The sequence below is a fragment of the Thamnophis sirtalis genome, unplaced genomic scaffold (assembly GCF_051295495.1).
Source record: "Thamnophis sirtalis isolate CommonGarterSnake01/CBP01778 unplaced genomic scaffold, rThaSir2_p1.2 scaffold_1, whole genome shotgun sequence".
Classification (NCBI taxonomy): domain Eukaryota; kingdom Metazoa; phylum Chordata; class Lepidosauria; order Squamata; family Natricidae; genus Thamnophis; species Thamnophis sirtalis.
The window spans coordinates 46002753-46011222 of record NW_028261381.1 but is presented as its reverse complement, the minus strand read 5'-3'; the positions used below and the strand labels follow the sequence as shown (position 1 = coordinate 46011222).

The 8470-nt window shown below is 39.6% G+C and overlaps 1 pseudogene; it reads left to right on the top strand.

The window, feature by feature from the left end:
- Window positions 1–4017: 4017 nt before the first annotated feature.
- Window positions 4018–6929, top strand: LOC148049390 (mRNA decay activator protein ZFP36 pseudogene; annotated as a pseudogene).
- The last annotated feature ends 1541 nt before the right edge of the window (window positions 6930–8470 follow it).

The following is an 8470-nucleotide window of genomic DNA, read 5'->3' as shown; positions in this document are numbered from 1 at the left end:
CAAAATATATTGGAAGGATATGGGAGAATTGAGAAGAAGTTGGAAAGACTAGTCTTCCTCACAGCAAAAGATGATGTGGTTGGAGCCCCAAAAATTAAAGGGGACAATGAAGATATAGAAGATAAAGATAAGACAATAGATGAAGTTATTAATGGAGCAAATGTGGGTGAAAGTGGAGAAGGGAATATAGAAAAGGGAATTCAACCAATTGGAGCTCTACCCCAGATTCCAGGACACAGAAGAAGAAAAAATAGTAATGATGATGGACTTAAGAAGAGAATTTTTTTCAGAAGCAAGATTGACAATCAAAGACAAGCTAATTCTAGTAGCAGTTGGTGGGCAACGAGATTACCTGAGAGATCCTTCAAGCAACAAAGTGCGGAGAGAAGTCTATAAAAACTTTATGAAGGAGATAAAAAGAAGACTGACACTACAATTGGCAAGAGAGATAAGACTGTTTTGACAATGAAAGGTTGACGATGAAAGTTGATAATAAAAAAATAGCTGATTTTGGTGATTAATAAGTAGGAATTTTGTAACTCTTAGATTGTTATCAAATGTTTATTTGCTAACAACTAATTAACTATAATAACAATAATGAAATGATAATGGATACAATTTAATGATATATACATGTATTGACAATCTAGTAAAAGAAATTTGGATATAAATTGCAAATTGTGAGTTGGGAAAAAGTCCTCTAAATTTTATTAACAAATTTTTATTTAGATCTTGTTATAAAGGTGTAAGGGTTTTTTAGGGGGGGGGGGGTCTGACGAGAGGAGATGGGACATAAATAGTAAATGATTTTTAGCCAATTATAATAACAACAAGGAAATGTCAATGGATATTGTTTAACAATATATACATGCTATGGTATTGGCAAAATTAAATAATTAATTTAATTCAATTAAAATTAAATTTAAAAAACCACATTCAAGGATTTTCATCTTACATCATAAACTTTTGCCCTCATAAACATTCATATGTTTATGAAAAACTTTCTGAATTTTTTTAAAAAATCTAGCCTGCCCATTCCTTGCTTGGCCTTCAACCAGCCTACACTTCTGAAGTTTTGTTCATTGGCATTTCTTTTACTCTTTCAATCAGAATTCCACCAAATAACTTCATGAGCACATGCAACAAATTTCCTTAGATTGTTTTGCATTCTCTTTAGCAATCTTTCCCTTTATATGGGAAAAATAACAATTCTTCCAATTGTTGTGTAACAAGTTACATGTCACTTTGCTCGCTGGCCATGCTGGCTTGGAAAGAAAGTACATTGAGTCCAACAATGTTTGAATAGGGTTGCAAAGAGATCTAATATTTATTTGTTTACTTACGGTAATTAATTTATATGGCTGCCCAACTTATTCTCAGTGAATCGGGGCAACTTACAAAGATAAAACATGATAGTCAAAGGCAGATGCCCTTCCTTCCTTCCTTCCTTCCTTCCTTCCTTCCTTCCTTCCTTCCTTCCTTCCTTCCTTCCTTCCTTTCTTCCTAAGTCCCCCACCTTAGAAGAATGAAATATTTTGATGGATATTAAAAAGGCAGGATGTTATATTTCTCCAAAGGGAGAAATGGAGAAACTTGCTCTTAAGGGAGACAGAAACAGCACTAGTCTCCCTGCCCCCAAGGAAACTGAGGAAGTCAACTTTTAGAAATGGTAAGAGATTTGATAATCCATTCAAGACAGGATATTTTGAAACTCCTTGGCAGAATGGTAGGATTAGAAAGAGCCCCTTACCCAAGATCCAACACAGGAGGAAAGCCATTAGCCACAATAGGAATTGCCCAGCACCCTTTCAGAACACAAGCCCCTTCATTGTGCCACTCCCAGAGGAGTCCAAATGTCAAAGTCACAGAAACCCAGGAGCTCAGATAAACAATAAGCCAAAGGTTGACCAGATTAGCTCAGACAAACACCTAGGATTTGCATTTCCTCTTTTGCCTATAGAGCCAGCTATAACCCCTACATGACCCCATAGAAATCTGATAATAACCATTAGAATATTAAAGGACATGTTCTTGCACAGGAACAGGAAGTTCAAATACAAAGCCCAAAGAAGGTATAAAACCCACCTACTCTCAACTTCATTTTGTCAGCTGGCCAGAATCACGTCATTGGTGGTTACTTCATCAGTAAACCATCTTTCAATCAGTCCCCATGTTTCCAATGTCTTTTTCCCAGCTTGGAAGTGAACCAGATGGATTTTTCCTTCCAACACTTACTTCTTTCCTTCCTTCCTTCCTTCCTTCCTTCCTTCCTTCCTTCCTTCCTTCCTTCCTTCCTTCCTTCCTAACCCTTCCTTCTTTTTATTGTTTGTGAACTTTGGCAAAAAAAAAAAAGGCTTTGGCTCAGGAAACTTTTTTTTTGTTCTATAAAAGAAACTCTGAAGCTTGGAAGAGATACTACATGCAGGAAAAATGGATTAGAGAGGACAAAGCCTTAATTGTTTATGTGCTTCTTCTACTGATTAAATTGAAGACTTATGGGTTTAATTCAGTCACGATTAAAGACATTTGCTTTCAGACTCACTGATACTTGAGCAAATTTATACATTGCCAAAAGCTTTAGCTTTCAGTCAATCTCCAGCCAATCCAAATATGCATTCTGTATTATTTACTTCAATTCATTTTTACATTGCTCTTCCTTCTAAAGCCATTCATAGCACTGTATTCAAAAAAGGAAGAAAAGGAGAGTGAGAGAAAGCTTAGAACCATATATAATCACATTGGACATTAAAACAATTGTTATAAATTAAGTGAGTAAGTAAATAGTTTGTGAAAAGTATGGCTTGCTTATGGAATAATTATTACCTCGAGAATACTCTGGGGATAAAATTTTAGTTCTCTTTTTGAAAGCTTGCTATTTTTGGAGCTGATCATCCTCTTCCTTTGGGAAGAGGATTTCCTATCTGAGGCTCTGTCACCCAGAGTGCCCTATTCAAGATCACCATCTTGTTGAGCCAGACCCACTTAAGGACTTTCCCAGTTCATACAATTTGATGTAAGTGTATAGATTGGATGGTATAAGAGAAGGAGGCTTATAAGTTCTTGGGCGCTAATGGTTGACATAGCAGTAAACATCTACACACATTACTGATACCTTGTAGAAATGAAAAGGATCTATTCCAGTTTAATATGAGGTAAATATTTTTATCTTCTCTGAAATATGGAAAAGAGAAGAAATAGAAATTTTATGAAATAAATGAATCATAGTTGTCTGAACTATGTCCAAACTTCAAGAGAAAAATAGAATAAGAAGTGTTATCCAACAGAGCATGAAAACTGCTCTAATCAGAAATTATATTGAATCCGTATTTTCTGTATTTATGCTTCCTTATGCATCGTAGAGGGATGCAAAGCAAATTATGATTTCACATTTAGCTTGAAGAACTCCGTCTGAGGCCTCTTTAAAGTTTCAGGACATTTTTCATTTGTCTTCTTAGCTTGTCATGTTATACCTACATTGTATGACCCAAAATAAGTTTCGATCTTTTAGTGTTAGCTCAGGATCAAGAATATGACATTCTCTTTCAGATATACATGTATTAAAGTAGTTATGGTCAAACATAACATTTCAGTGTTATAGATAAATATGAAACTCAGCTGCTATGGTCAAGTCCTGAATTTCATGCTTGAGTCTTCTGTGGAGACAACTTTGAAGAGAAAGTCCCATGGGAAATTCTTTCTTCCCTGATGTCACATATGGATAAAACCTGACCTATGGGGAAATGCATCTGTGTTAGTTTCTCCTCACCTTCTTCTTCCTGAAATCCTAGTTAGAAAGGTTCAGCGTCTCCTTCCCTAATCATTCTTTCTTTATGCTAAGACCAGTGACGAGCAGTGAGGTTTATGGCTGGTGAGGCAGTCTTCTCCCCCGACATCCCACTGTCTAAAGCACTTTCTTTTGCCCGCCCGCCTGAGTTCTGACAGGTGGGCGAAAGAAAGCGCCAGAAAGCGGAGTTGTCGGTGCTGCTTTTGGTGAGCAGAGCATGAGCAGGCGGCACCATGAGCTCCATTCTGGATGTCCGGAACCTCTACCAGAACCTGATCAACCTCTCGCTGAGAGAAGAGTTTGACGTGCCAGCCTCCGCCTTCTCCTGTGGCCACTCAGCCTGCTCCTCCGAGGCAGCACTGCGGGGCAGCAGGGATTCGGCAGTGTGGTCACTGTGCAGCCCCTGGAGTCCCAAGGGCGAGCAGCCATGGCCCCCTGCTGCACCTGGACCGCTTGGTCAGCCTGATCGAAGGCAAGGCTGCCCAACTGCTGCCACCCCCACTGCTGGCCTTCCCACCGCTTAAGCTGCCCGCTGCGCCTGCCCCATCATCCCACTACAAGACGGAGCTGTGCCACACCTTCAGCTAGAGGGGCTGCTGTAAGTATGGTGCCAAGCACCAGTTCGCCCACGGCTCATCCGAGCTGCGCTCCATCAGCCGCCACCCCAATTAAAAGATGGAGCTGTGCCACAAGTTCTACCTGCACGGCGAGTGTCCCTATGGCTCCCGCTGCCACTTTATCCACTTCCCCGAGGAGGCGCAGATCTTTGGCAGCCACGGGGGCACCTCCTGTGCCAGAGCATCAGCTTCTCGGGGGTGCCCAGTGCCTTTCACGCCTCCCCACTGCTTGGCCTGCCCATGTGGCCTCCTTCACCTATGCACCCTCCGTCTCGCCCCCACCCGCCTCCACCAAGCTCCTCTCGCCCAACTTCAAGCACCTCTTTAAAGTGCATGCCGCCCGGTCACAAACCAGGACATGTTTCGCTGTATGGCAGGCCGAGGTGGCATGCACTTTAAAGTGCCGGCATGCCTTCCAGGCCGGCCATTCAGAGGGACTTGGCCTGCCCGGAAAGCATGCCGGCATTTTAAAGTGCATGCCGCTTCGACCCACCATACAGCGAAACATGTCCTGGTTTGTAGCCGGGCAGCATGCTGGCACTTAAAAAAATAAAAATAAAAAAAATAAAAATAAATGTGCCAGCCCGCGCGCCAATTTGATTCTTCAAATTGAATCAGATCGATCTCGATTTCCAAATAAATTTGGGAAAAGCTGTTTGACGTGCCTTTGAATTAGAACTTCAAACATATTTTTTTGCACAGCATTACCAATGAATCTTATTATCTTCTGCACGGTCTCTGTGGAATTATGTCTCATTTGACAAAATATTTAAATGCCTGGGCAGACATGTAAACATTATTTCAAATGAGAACCAAACCATGATGGATAGAACTACACATTGATGCTTGGAACAGATAGTTTTCCTAATTTAATTTCATTCAGTCTGTGTCTTGAATATTATTTTTGAGACAAGTAGTCCCTGGTTTTGCTGAGTCCATAGATTTGCTTAGAAAATTAGTGGAACATGCAACCAGGATCATAAATTATTAGTGCAGGTAATGAAAAAATGCAGTTTTTATTCTTTCCAATCCAAAAGAATATTGGAAAGAAATGATGTGAAGGGAACTGGAAGGATATGTCTTTCTAGCAGTAGGATGATTCTTGAGTGGCAGAGGGAGAGGGAGGCAGAGGGGGAGGGAGGGAGAGAGAAAGAGAGGGAGAGGAAGATAGGGAGGCAGGGAGAATCCCATTTGATGTAGTGGGAGAAGCCAATGAAAGATAGAAAATAAGTTGGATTTCCCTTTCAGCAAGGAAAAAAAACTCTAGGAAAAAAAATATCCAGATATATTCCTAAGAGAAATACAGCATCAAAATACAATATGCCAATGACTGCTTCATTCTAAGCTGCCTCCCTTGTAGTCACATAACCCATAGTACATGCCTAGTATACCAGGATCTGTCTCCCTAGTATGTACACACAAAATACTGAGCAAAATGGAGTGGGGGACATATTAATATGCTATACAGAAAAAAAATGCATTTTATGACTGTTACAGGGGAAATGATGGAAAGAGTTTCAAAACAGTGCTTGGTATATTTCTTACCCTATTTTTCTTTGCATGTATGCTAAGGAGAAACATCTTAGGAATTTCTTTGTCCTCTAAACATATTAGGAATTTTTTTTGACCCCTTGTCAAGAAATGTGCTAAAGACTTATATAGCATTAATGGTTCGGCTGCTTGTAGGCCATGCTCTATAATACAATCTAAAGCATGCTTCTGAGTTCCCATTTCTTCCATTTTAAAAATAATTACAAACATATTTAATTAATCCAATTTATTTTTTCAGTGCAAAGCAATTATGAATAGTATAGAACACACAATATAAAGATTGAATATTTTTAAATGTTCTGGACTGACCTACTCAACATTTTTCTCAAATGTTTGTTCTCAAATCTTTTTAAAAACTTGTAGAAAGTTTTTAAGGTTTTAAAGGTTTCATAAAATATTGTGTATATTTGCAAATGTATTCCGTCTAGTTTTTCTGCAAGTAAGTTACAAATATGAAAGAAGGGCAGTGTGAAATATGCTTTGTTTTATTCTTTTATTAATTGTTGGGGAATTGACTTAACTTCTTAATCCTAATTAAGCAGAAAAACAAATAACTAAAGACTACTTGAAGTTGCTTTATTTCTGTAATTCCTGAATTTTCATTCTCAGGAAGACAGAATTTATATGCAAAGATACACTTTTAAATAAGTGTTTTATCAAGTTATATATGTCACTGACATCCCTTTCGGTATACTTTATTTGAAGCAAACAGCAGTTGTCAAACAATAATTGTTACAGGCTGATTAGCAAAATATAGCTTCACTCTTGAGTCAGGCACAAATACTGGGATCATGTAAAGATAGTATTTTGGTGCTGTTCTTTTCTTTTAGTGTATTGCTATACAGACCTGCTTTCACAACAGCATTTAGCAAAACTTTTTAGAAGTCTCTCCAGCTTCATAGTTCATGTTATTATGAATTGAATGGTTATGTTCTTTTTTTTTTTAGTTTTCATCTTGCCCATCCAAAATTATTTAAGTAGCATGAAGATTAGGGTACATTTTTGTTCTGAAGCCACGTTTAAAAACATTTGGAAACAATCCAAAAGCATAATCTAATCTTTAGTCCCCAATGCAAGAAAATCATATGTTTATTTCTTTTAATCGATTGATTTAAAAAATCATTTTTCAAGAAGTGATGTAGAATAGGAGAAATGGAAGAAGTAAAATCTTAGCAAACTCTAAGATGTCCCAGTACATAAGACACAATATTTAATATTACTCCCACACTATAGAATAAGGATGAAGGTAGATCCAAATAAATTGAAATCTCGATTGAAGGGTTAGAAAACATGTTCAATAAATCTAATCTAACTGAAGCAAGGCTTCTGTTTCATTATTTGCCTTTTGGCTATGGCTGTTAAATGGAATCCTTTGAAAAGGATGCATGAAAAATGTTAATTCTGTGGCAAAGTCAGGCTTTGAATATAAATGCTTTATTGCAAAGGAAAGAAGTAGCTAAACTCAATGGAAAGATCCACCTATACAGTTTTCCTCAAATTGTGAAATCTATCTCATTCTGTTAGATTGGATAAAGGAGGCACAACAGGCTTCAGTAAACAACAGCTCTTTATTGCAAGTCAAGTAAACATCTGGCTGGGGAATGGTTGAGCAGCACCCCCTTTTAAAGGGATCTGTCAGACCTCTTAGCCAATGAGATTCAACGTCTGTTCCCGTTGGAACAGAGGACCTTGGTGGAAAACTCTTGCAGACTGTCAGCGGGGGTGGGGGTGGGGAATATCTAACATCCCCCCCCTCTAGGATGGAACAATCTAACTAGTGATGTAGTCATGCAGGTAGGCGAGCAGTTGCGTAGTTATGCCTGACCTGTGCAGTTCAGTCCTGGTGTTTCCTTTGCGCAAGTCAGATGGACCTATTGCTCCTGCAGATCCGCCTGGTGGAACCTCCTGGAACTTTTCACAGGCTGCGGCTGGAGCTTCTGGTGTTGAATCACTAAGAGCTCGCTGTGGGCCTGCATCGAAGTCAGATAAGTCATCTGAAACTCTCTGGTTTTCCTCAGGACTGTTATTTTGTGTGTAGCTTCTTTCGGTTTCTGCAGAAGTTATGTTTGGCTGTCCAAGCGTTGAGTTAGACTGATGGCTATGGAGTTGGTCAATATGCCTTCTCCAGTTTCTACCATCCTCGAGTTTTACTGTGTACGATCGAGGACCGGTAATGCCAATTATAGTTGCGGGACTCCATAATGTTCCCCCGGTGTAATTGTGTGCATATACCGAATCTCCTATGTTGATGGACCTGACTTTGCTAGTGGAGTCAGGGGGTGTTGAGGTGGAATAATTTGGGTGTAGCTGGTCTAGGTGAGACCTAAGGCAGCAGCCCATGAGGAGTTCAGCTGGGCTTCTCCCAGTGGTAGCACTGGGTGTGATGTTTTATATGAGTAAGTAATGATCAATTCGTGTCTGCCAATCGCCTGGGCCCATCCTATTGAGGGCTTCCTTTGCGGATCTTACCATCCATTCTGCTTGGCCATTGGAGGCCAGATGGAATGGCGTGACCAGA